Source organism: Ranitomeya imitator, chromosome 4 (assembly GCF_032444005.1).
Source record: "Ranitomeya imitator isolate aRanImi1 chromosome 4, aRanImi1.pri, whole genome shotgun sequence".
Taxonomy (NCBI): domain Eukaryota; kingdom Metazoa; phylum Chordata; class Amphibia; order Anura; family Dendrobatidae; genus Ranitomeya; species Ranitomeya imitator.
In genome coordinates this window covers 502,860,931-502,872,958 of record NC_091285.1, presented here as the reverse complement: position 1 = coordinate 502,872,958, position 12,028 = coordinate 502,860,931, and the positions used below count along the sequence as shown (strand labels likewise).

Here is a 12,028-nt window from a genome sequence, read left to right as displayed (position 1 = left end):
ATCAATGCAAAAAGACCTGGGCGCCCACGGAAGACAACAGTGGTGGATGATCGCAGAATAATCTCCATGGTGAAGAGAAACCCCTTCAAAACAGCCAACCAAGTGAACAACACTCTCCAGGAGGTAGGCGTATCAATATCCAAATCTACCATAAAGAGAAGACTGCATAAAAGTAAATACAGAGGTTCACTGCACGGTGCAAGCCACTCATAAGCATCAAGAATAAAAAGGCTAGACTGGACTTTGCTAAAAAACATCAAAAAAAGCCAGCACAGTTCTGGAAGAACATTCTTTGGACAGATGAAAGCAAGATCAACCTCTACCAGAATGATGGAAAGAGAAAAGTATGGCGAAGGCGTGGTACACCTCATGATCCAAAGCATTCCACATAATCTGTAAAACACGGCGGAGGCAGTGTGATGGCTTGGGCATGCATGGCTGCCAGTGGCACTGGGTCACTAGTGTTTATTGATGATGTGACACAGGACAGAAGTAGCCGAATGAATTCTGAGGTATTCAGAGCCATACTGTGTGCTCAGATCCAGCCAAATGTAGCAAACTGATTGGTCGTTGTTTCATACTACAGATGGACCATGACCCAAAACATAAAGCCAAAGCAACCCAGGAGTTTATTAAAGCAAAGAAGTGGAATATTCTTGAATGGCCAAGTCAGTCACCTGATCTCAACCCTAATTGAGCATGCATTTCACTTGTTAAAGACTAAGCTTCAGACAGAAAGGCCCACAAACAGCAACTGAAAACCACCGCAGTGAAGGCCTGGCAGCATCAAAAAGGAGGAAACACACCGTCTGGTGATGTCCATGAGTTCAAGACTTCAGGCAGTCATTGCCAACAAAGGATTTTCAACCAAGTGCTAAAAATGAACATTTTATTTAAAATTATTGAATCTGTCCAATTACTTTTGGTCCCTTTAAAAACAGGGTGGCACATGTTAAGGAGCTAAAACTCCTAAACCCTTCATCCATTTTTAATGTGGATACCCTCAAATAAAAGCTGAAAGTCTGAACTTCAACTGCATCTGAAATGTTTTGTTTAAAATTTATTGTGGTAATGTCTATAACCAAAATTAGAAAAATGTTGTCTCTGTCCAAATATATATGGACCTAACTGTATAAACGTAATTCTTATTTTACATAACGGTCTTAGTGTACAAGTTATGGGTCATTTGCAGTGCATCTAATGTGCTGAATACAGGAAAATAACTGATGAGTTTATCTCCAATGGTAACACACAGCATTTGCCCGGTCCTTCTAAACATACGATATGGTGATTTCTGGTATGGTAGAAGACCTAATCCATGAATGCGCAGAAAATATATTAATTTCTAATTGGCTTCTTTACTCATCTGAGTCTACATCTTTGTGTCGGCTTTGTCTTCAATGACCATTTATTTAGTAGCTGGATGGGAATCAGAGCTAAGATGAAGGTCGTTCTAGTGGAAATATGCCAACGTCTAAGCAGCTTAAATTCAGCCTCATCAATAAGGGCACAGACAGGGTGCTGTTTTCATTTGGTTTGATGGCAAGACTGCTTCATGCAAGAGGCTAAAAAGCGACAGTAACAGTTTTGGACATTTTACTGGCACCAAGTAATTAGAAGGCATCTTACTTATAATGGCTCATCAGAACAATATACGTTATCAAACTTTACAGGAGGCTGACTCAGAAACCTGGATGGCACTGCACATATCTCCACACCCCAGGGCATGAAGTAAACAGACTGTGCTATGTTTATGTTTGGGTTTAGGACTAGTAAAAATATATACAGCCCCGGGACAACAAAACGGATGGATCCCTCCCTATAAATAGTCATGCTTCACAGGAGTGCTCAAATATCCGCAACCTTCAGATAAAAGAAGACGGCTGTCTGATCTCCGATGATGACGGGAGTGGTCTAGACACGGAGACAATAGCCACACAACTGATGGAGCTGCTCCTAATCCCAGGCTAGCTTGGTTTGATATCTGAAAAGTGCCTGGCCTGGAGCTATGAAAGAAAGCAAATCATATATTCAGAGGGCTAGAAAATGCTGGCTATGGAGATTAGTTACCAGTCACAAGAAAAGAGTCAGTAATATGAGACTTGTCCTATTAGTTGCACATTACAACGAATTTAAGGCCATCTTATAGAAGTCAATGATGACACAACTGGTAAGAAATACCGTAAATATGTTATATATAAAGCTAATATATGAAGTATAATGGAAAATGAACGAATAACAATAATAATAAGTCAAAATACAATAATGAATATCATCATAAGGCATGATATAATACTTAAGATTATAAGTTTCTTGATAGATAGATAGATAGATAGATAGATAGATAGATAGATAGATAGATAGATAGATAGATACAGTTCTCCAATAGTACAATGCAAAACCAACGGACTGTATTGACCCAAGGCCACTGCAGTTCAGTATTTTTCCATTGTACTACTGGAGAGCTATGGTACTTACTGGATATCTATGAATATGTTGGGTTGTCTACCTTGGACGCTTTGCATCTTGAGTTGAAAGAGACTGATGCTGCTTTGACTTTTTTTTTTACATTTTCTTAAAGCTAAATGGAAAGAGATACCGTAGATTATTAGTTTTGTATTAGGGGGCATACTTAAACCTTTTCCTGAGTGGGCGAAAACCACAAAAAAGCCCAACTGATCCAATAAAACGTAGCAAAGAAAACCAGCATATAAAGATCTGATCCCGAAACATCTGGGTCCATCAGTATTATCCAATAAAGATAGACACAAAATCTGGCTGCTCTATAACTCTGTACTGTTCGTAACATATATTCTGACACATTAGATTTACAGATAGTAATACAAGCCACATAGTAATACTACATTTAGCAAAAATGTGGGTCCCTACAGAACTTACCCTACTGACTCCAGCACTGATTAACCTGTCCAACGCCAACACCAATATCTTGGTGAAAATAACTGTAAAGTGATGTACCCAAGAGCACTGTCAGTATATCGAGCCACCACAAAAAATAACACTTGCTACCATTGATTTCTCTTTAAAAAAAAAGATAGAATTAACACTTTTAGACAATATTTTCTGGTCCTTTGAGCTTTTCTTCGCAACAGAGAACAATGGGCCAAATTTATCAAGCCGTAACCAACCGGCGCATGGATTTTACAATTTTATGGAGCTTATATCACAAGCAGGAGCAATGTAGGAGATAAACTACAGAACATTATTCAGTTGAGGTAGGTAAATCCCAATTGTCCACTGTTGTAAGACTATATATAACCAGGCTGTGGCTGTGCTTCACATAGAGAACTACCGTAATCTCCAGGCTTCCTTTAGGATACTAATTACCAGGTGGTAAGACGAGAAACAAGTAATGGACAAAAGAAGAATTCTTCCTCAAATACTATGTTAAAAAAGTTTTAATATGGCCTAAGACTTTAATCCAGTGCTGAAAGGAGGCATGCTGAGAGGGGGCTGTTGTGTAATTGCCAAGAGCTTTGGAAAGATATCTTCCAAATCAAGACATCTACAGCTAAAATCCAGGGATACCACACTATGGTGGCACCACATCTCCTACGGTCCAAACCTAGATGATCATCAAACCATCAATATGGTTCAACCAAATGTCTCTTCTCAACGACAAAACTAATTTTACGATCGCCAAGTTAACTTTTGTTGCTAGGCACAACAGTGCTGGCAGCCCTGTGAAAGGGAAGAAAATGCTACAGCCAGCTGTGTTGTTCACAGTCGGGTAATTTCTCTATAGCTGTGAATGGATATGGGGCCAGTAGCCTGTTGTGGCCAAGGACAGAATGATGGATGATCAACATACTGTGCCCAAGTAGAAGAAGAAAGACAGAAGTTCAATGCGCCGCTGTTAAAATGCTAATATGCGTTAGGTAACAAAAGAGCAATGGGACAGAAAAGTTCGGAGGGACAGGCAACCCCTCATGTTATGTGTGCTCACTAGCCACTTGATGGCTCTTCATCCTTACATATTAGCATATCGGAAATCATTCACTAGTCATCCAGCTCTCACAAGCTTATTATTAGCTGCATTGAGTCTTGTATATGTGGCACAGTATCTAGACCATGACAGGTCTCCCGCAGCTTCAGAAATTGGCATTGGACCGTTAAAATATGATTTTCCTCCAACATTTCTCAGCGACAAGGAAAAAAAAAAAGCCTGAACACAATTTCTTCTGAAGCAGAAATTGGCAGCTATTTTCCCAGTAAGTAAGAACTTAATTTAATGGCTTACACGGATTTCTAACTGTAACCGTAATGGCTTATCTAATGTATGAAAACAGATCATCTCTCCAAACAGACACGAGCAATGCCTCCGCTATTTTAATTATGCACACTTTGCTACTTCTTGGGGAAAGATTCATCTATTCGGAGTAAACAATTCACTTTTTTTTTTTTTTTACTGCCATGAATCCCTAAGCCTTGATTAACGCTCCTTTTTGATTTTTTAGAACCTATTTCAGGATTTCGTATATTAAGAGTAATTAAGTTATTTTTCGATTTGTTAGACCCATAATCCTAACACCCCAATCTGAGAAAACCTACTGCAACAGACAGTATCAGTCATGGATACAAACGTGTTTGGAGGTGATTGTTTATGGAGAACACGTAGTTGATCATGGGGCAGACATTTTTTTTTTAGCGGACCGCTTGTTGGCAGTCCTATTGGTTAACACTTCAGTCTGTCTCCCTCTAGCCTAATATGGCTGCTTCCAGAGAACGAGAGCTTGCAATCAAACAATGCGCAAGTGAATGATAGACTTTAGGGTCGTAGTCCCTCGAAATGAGGGCATCAGCTGCGGAGGATGATGACAGGCGTGCAATGTCGGCCATCATTACAGTGTGCTTTCTCAGGAGTGCTAAGTTGTGACCTCACAAGTCCTAATTTATGCAGTGATAATTAGATTTGCATTTTCATTTTACAATCTCTATTTTAACAATGCCTTAAGGAGCTAGTGTTAATCATACCCTGTTGAGACAAGTAATCTAAAGATAAGATCAGCAGAAGGATGAGCCTGGCTCCCAGATGAACAGACAAACCTCAGGCCCATTACCTGTTGCTGCAGAGGAAAACTCCAAGCAATACACTGACAACGATGAGCGTAGTAGTAGATCCGCAGCTACGACCTTTAATGAACCAAATGAGGAACAGTCATCATTAGAGACAATTCTTCCGCTGATTCATTGCTATCCTTACTTCCCAATTTCTACCTGCATTGAATTAATTATATGTCACTTATAGGTGGGCGCCCAAATATGACAAATCGTACAATGACTTGTATTAAGCAGAAGCCGATTTAATTAGATGCTCGAAATCTGCAATTAGATAAGAATGACAGGACACATCCATCTTTCCATGAATTTCCTTGGCGAAAGGTAAATGTTTACCGGTTGTGTCATCAACCAATGCGGCTCGCAGGATGTTCATTAGGTGCGTGGTTACATTAACCACATGAATGCCTAGCCCTGGGCTAGTGAAAATAAGCTTCTATTTATTACTGTACAGAAGTAACACTTCATCCAGGAATGGAGAAAGCGGCTGATAGTAAAAATAGCTACAGTAATAATAATAATAACAAAGGAAGGCACAATGCAACAAGGAACAAAATAGCTATAATAACAACAAAGGAAACACAATGTAACGAGGAGCAGTGAGAGACACCGCACTGGTTAATGGGACACCTATACTCTGCATAGATTTATATGTATTACCCAAGAGCCAGGCAACATGTGCATATCTGTGTAAACAAGTTATGCTAAGACTTGTAGTCCCTCAGCTCCCTGCACACCATGATCCAGCAGATGCTGATACTTTTCAGTGTGGTATCAATAGGTGGTGCACTGCACTAAAGCAGATCTCCAATTCTACCAAGACCGCCATAATGCTGGTATAATCAGCAGGCCGGCTCCTAACATGTAGAAACCTGCTCTAGCATCAGACCCATCTCACAACAAAGAGAAAACTTGCTGCTGTATTTCCATGGACAAAGCCCAAGCCCTGAGCCCGGGGTGCTCCGCTCCAGCACTGCACACTGATAGCACCTATTTGTTCCCATACATAATTCATAGCCACAGTGAAATCTAGCTGCCTCTATAGTCCATTGCAGCCCCCTCCCGGCACTAAATCTCTCCTGGCTTCCAAAGTTACAGCCCAGAATACACCGAGCTTTTAATACACCAGACACGAATAGCAGCAGAGACAACTGCATCATGAGCCCTATTCATCCTGCCATCACATAGGAAGGAAGGAAGGATGATAATATTATATAGCGCCAACATATTCCGCAGAGCTTTACAGTTTAACAGTTCACACAATAGTCATAAGTAGCAACCTTAAAGACAATACAGCAATTAAAGCAAAATAAGACAACCCTGCTCTGAGAGCTTACAATCTACAATAAGGAAGGACAGTGTACCCACTAGAGATGTATACAGCAGGGCACATACACATGGGGCATACAGAGATGTATATAGCAGGGCACATACACATGGGGCATACAGAGATGTATATAGCAGGGCACATACACATGGGGCATACAGGGATGTATATAGCAGGGCACATACACATGGGGCATACAGAGATGTATACAGCAGGGCACATACACATGGGGCATACAGAGATGTATATAGCAGGGCACATACACATGGGGCATACAGAGATGTATACAGCAGGGCACATACACATGGGGCATACAGGGATGTATATAGCAGGGCACATACACATGGGGCATACAGAGATGTATACAGCAGGGCACATACACATGGGGCATACAGAGATGTATATAGCAGGGCACATACACATGGGGCATACAGAGATGTATACAGCAGGGCACATACACCTGGGGCATACAGGGATGTATATAGCAGGGCACATACACATGGGGCATACAGAGATGTATATAGCAGGGCACATACACATGGGGCATACAGAGATGTATACAGCAGGGCACATACACCTGGGGCATACAGGGATGTATATAGCAGGGCACATACACCTGGGGCATACAGGGATGTATATAGCAGGGCACATACACATGGGGCATACAGAGATGTATACAGCAGGGCACATACACATGGGGCATACAGAGATGTATACAGCAGGGCACATACACATGGGGCATACAGAGATGTATACAGCAGGGCACATACACATGGGGCATACAGAGATGTTTATAGCAGGGCACATACACATGGGGCATACAGAGATGTATACAGCAGGGCACATACACATGGGGCATACAGAGATGTATACAGCAGGGCACATACACATGGGGCATACAGGGATGTATATAGCAGGGCACATACACATGGGGCATACAGAGATGTATACAGCAGGGCACATACACATGGGGCATACAGAGATGTATACAGCAGGGCACATACACATGGGGCATACAGAGATGTATACAGCAGGGCACATACACATGGGGCATACAGGGATGTATATAGCAGGGCACATACACATGGGGCATACAGAGATGTATCTAGCAGGGCACATACACATGGGGCATACAGAGATGTATCTAGCAGGGCACATACACATGGGGCATACAGAGATGTATCTAGCAGGGCACATACACATGGGGCATACAGAGATGTATACAGCAGGGCACATACACATGGGGCATACAGAGATGTATATAGCAGGGCACATACACATGGGGCATACAGAGATGTATATAGCAGGGCACATACACATGGGGCATACAGTGATGTATATAGCAGGGCACATACACATGGGGCATACAGGGATGTATATGGCATTGCATAGTGCATACACTTGGTGGATACAGTGTGATCTCCAGAATTAACTAGCTCTAGAGTGCATACAGTGCGATCTCTAGAATATGGTGCCTAGCACATACACATATGGGTATGTCTATAATACACTTGCATTATATGATCTCGTTATCTACATGTATATGGCACACACAGTGCAATGTCTGCCTGTCTGTCACTGGGCACCGCACGTTCCGATCATGGGCAGATACAGCGACCAGTCCATGCTGTACATATAGTGCGCACTCCATCAGTGCAATCTCCAGTCACTGTACATATGAATGTCTCTATATGTACCTGTGACTATATGAGCCCATGTGCACGATCCACACAGTGCAATCTCCGGGGACTGTATACATGTATATCACCCCTGTATATATGTCTATAAGAGCCCGTGGGGACGGTATAAACAATGCAACCTCTGGTGACTGTACAGATATGTATATCCCTATATATGGCTATATATGCATAATGCCCGTGAATATACAGTGCAACGTCCTGTGACTGTATACATGTATATTATCCCTATTTATGACTATATGAGCTTGGGCTGCACACCCAGAGCACAGTATATACAGTGCATTGTCCAGTGACTATATATATCTCTCTCTCTATATATATATATATATATATATATAATCTATCTATATATATATATATATATATCACTCCATACTGTACACATAGTGCACGATGTAAACAGAGCAGTCTCCAGTGACTGTATACACGTATGTTATCACTATATAGGAGCCCGAGGGGCACAGTATATACCCCAGTGACTGTATACATGTATTTTATCTATAGATATATATAGATATATATACCTACACGGGTCTGCGCTGCTCGCCCAGGGCACAGTATATACCCCAGTGACTGTATACATGTATTTTATCTATAGATATATATATATATACCTACACGGGTCTGTGCTGCTCGCCCAGGGCACAGTATATACCCCAGTGACTGTATACATGTATTTTATCTATAGATATATATATATATATATATACCTACACGGGTCTGCGCTGCTCGCCCAGGGCACAGTATATACCCCAGTGACTGTATACATGTATTTTATCTATAGATATATAGATATATATACCTACACGGGTCTGTGCTGCTCGCCCAGGGCACAGTATATACCCCAGTGACTGTATACATGTATTTTATCTATAGATATATAGATATATATACCTACACGGGTCTGCGCTGCTCGCCCAGGGCACAGTATATACCCCAGTGACTGTATACATGTATTTTATCTATAGATATATATATATATACCTACACGGGTCTGCGCTGCTCGCCCAGGGCACAGTATATACCCCAGTGACTGTATACATGTATTTTATCTATAAATATACCTACATGGGTCCGAGCTGCTCCCTCAGGGCACAGTATACACAGTGCAGCCCCCGATAGATGCCAGTGTCTCTGGGGTCCAGCACAACTTACCTATGAAGTATCCGCCCGCTGCCAGTCCGCTACTGCCCCATGCCCGGCACAGCTCCCGCTCTCCAGCTAAGTTTGCCCAGACGGGCGGGCTTCCCATCCAGCTGCCAATCCAGTGCACATCCCCGCCATCCCGTAGAGCCAGCAGAGTCCGGGGAGGCCCGGCTGTTTTGCTCACTGATCTTCAAAGCTCCAGTCTGATCAAATGGCAGGGAGACAGTGGCGTCGTGCCCTCACCCTCTCCGCACCTCCTCCTCCTCCCCCTCACACTCCCATCCCCCCACAGTAAACACAACTTCTCCTCAGTGCTCCGCCGCCGCCGCCGCCGCTCCTTCCAGGCACCGGAGAAACTTTACCCCCGGCGGGAGCCGTGTGCAGGGAGTGCCCGGGCTGAGTGGCACCGTGCCGCGGGACCGGAGCAGAGAGCTGCGGGTTTGTCTCTAGCCTCATACACAGCAGGCAATGGTGTAACCCGATCCTCATCAGCCAGGGAGCCTCCCCCAGCTCTGCTCCTCACCCTGTGTCTGCTCCTCCGCTAGTGACCCCATAGTGGCCTCCCGCCCCTCCCCCACCTCAGCCAGGAGGGTGCCAGCCATGTCTTCTCCCCCGTTATCCCAGCACCCTGAGACGCGTCCTCCTTCCCTCTGTGCGGCTGCAGCAAAGTTCATTGTTAGTTTCCTCGGCAGGAGAAGCAATCAGAAGGGGCTGTATATATAGGGGCTGTATATATATGGGCTGTATATAGGGGCTGTATATATAGGGGCTGTATATATAGGGGCTGTATATATATGGGCTGTATATAGGGGCTGTATATATAGGGGCTGTATATATATGGGCTGTATATAGGGGCTGTATATAGGGGCTGTATATATAGGGGCTGTATATATAGGGGCTATATATATATAGGGGCTATATATAGGGGCTGTATATATATGGGCTGTATATAGGGGCTGTATATAGGGGCTGTATATATAGGGGCTGTATATATAGGGGCTGTATATATGGGCTGTATATAATAGGGGCTGTACACAGGGGCTGTATATAGGGGCTGTATATATAGGGGCTGTATATATATATATGGGCTGTATATATAGGGGCTGTATATATATGGGCTGTATATATATATGGGCTGTATATATAGGGGCTGTATATATGGGCTGTATATAGGCGCTGTATACAGGGGCTGTATATAATAGGGGCTGTATATAGGGGCTGTATATAGGGGCTGTATATATAGGGGCTGTATATATATGGGCTGTATATAGGGGCTGTATATATAGGGGCTGTATATATATGGGCTGTATATAGAGGCTGTATATAGGGGCTGTATATATGGGCTGTATATAGAGGCTGTATATAGGCGCTGTATATAGGGGCTGTATATATAGGGGCTGTATATATATGGGCTGTATATAGCCGCTGTATATATATGGGCTGTATATATATGGGCTGTATATAGAGGCTGTATATAGGCGCTGTATATAGGGGCTGTATATATAGGGGCTGTATATATATGGGCTGTATATAGCCGCTGTATATATATGGGCTGTATATATATGGGCTGTATATAGAGGCTGTATATAGGCGCTGTATATAGGGGCTGTATATATAGGGGCTGTATATATATGGGCTGTATATAGAGGCTGTATATAATAGGGGCTGTATATATAGGGGCTGTATATATAGGGGCTGTATATATATGGGCTGTATATAGAGGCTGTATATAATAGAGGCTGTATATATAGGGGCTGTATATATGGGCTGTATATAGAGGCTGTATATAATAGGGGCTGTATATATAGGGGCTGTATATAGGCGCTGTATATAGGGGCTGTATATATAGGGGCTGTATATATATGGGCTGTATATAGAGGCTGTATATAATAGGGGCTGTATATATAGGGGCTGTATATAGGCGCTGTATATAGGGGCTGTATATATATGGGCTGTATATAGAGGCTGTATATAATAGGGGCTGTATATATAGGGGCTGTATATAGGCGCTGTATATAGGGGCTGTATATATATGGGCTGTAGGGGGTTGGGGTCAGAACAGTTAATAATTTAAGAAATAGAAGTACAGAGAGGAACATAAAGTGCATGTATACTAATGCCAGAAGCCTCGCCAACAAAATGGATGAATTAGAACTAATGTTGTTGGAGCATAATTATGACATGGTGGGGATATCTGAAACGTGGCTGGATGAGAGCCATGACTGGGCTGTTAACTTGCAGGGCTACAGCCTGTTCAGAAATGACCGTACAGATAAGCGAGGGGGAGGGGTGTGTCTATATGTAAAATCATCCTTAAAACCCATCCTGCGCGATAATATAGGTGAATTTAATGAAAATGTAGAGTCCCTGTGGGTGGAGATAAGGGGAGGGGGAAAAATAATAAATTACTGATAGGGGTTTGTTATAAATCTCCAAAAATAATGGAAGCAATGGAGAATATCCTCGTAAAGCAAATAGATGAAGCTGCGACTCAAGGAGAAGTCATTATTATGGGGGACTTCAACTACCCTGAAATAGATTGGGGAACAGAAACCTGCAGTTCCAGCAAAGGTAATCGGTTTTTGACAACTGTGAGAGACAATTACCTTTCACAACTGGTTCAGGACCCAACAAGAAGGGGGGCACTGCTAGACCTAATATTAACCAACAGGCCAGACCGCATATCAAATATAAGGGTTGGGGGTCACTTGGGAAATAGCGATCACAAAATAATAAGTTTTCAAGTATCCTTTAAAAAGATGTGTAGTAGAGGGGTTAC

At 42.6% G+C, this 12,028-nt stretch overlaps 1 protein-coding gene across 5 annotated transcripts in view; it reads right to left on the bottom strand.

The window, feature by feature from the left end:
- Positions 1–9,915, bottom strand: part of SEMA6D (semaphorin 6D) — a 93,434-nt gene extending 83,519 nt beyond the window's left edge. For 4 of the 5 annotated variants that reach the window (XM_069766016.1, XM_069766012.1, XM_069766013.1 and 1 more), the window contains exon 1: positions 9,259–9,712. The gene's annotated coding sequence lies outside the window, so the exon portion shown is untranslated. Of the gene's footprint in view, positions 1–9,258 lie in introns of all 5 variants that reach the window. The other variant, XM_069766015.1, reaches the window with a different exon arrangement.
- Positions 9,916–12,028: the final 2,113 nt, after the last annotated feature.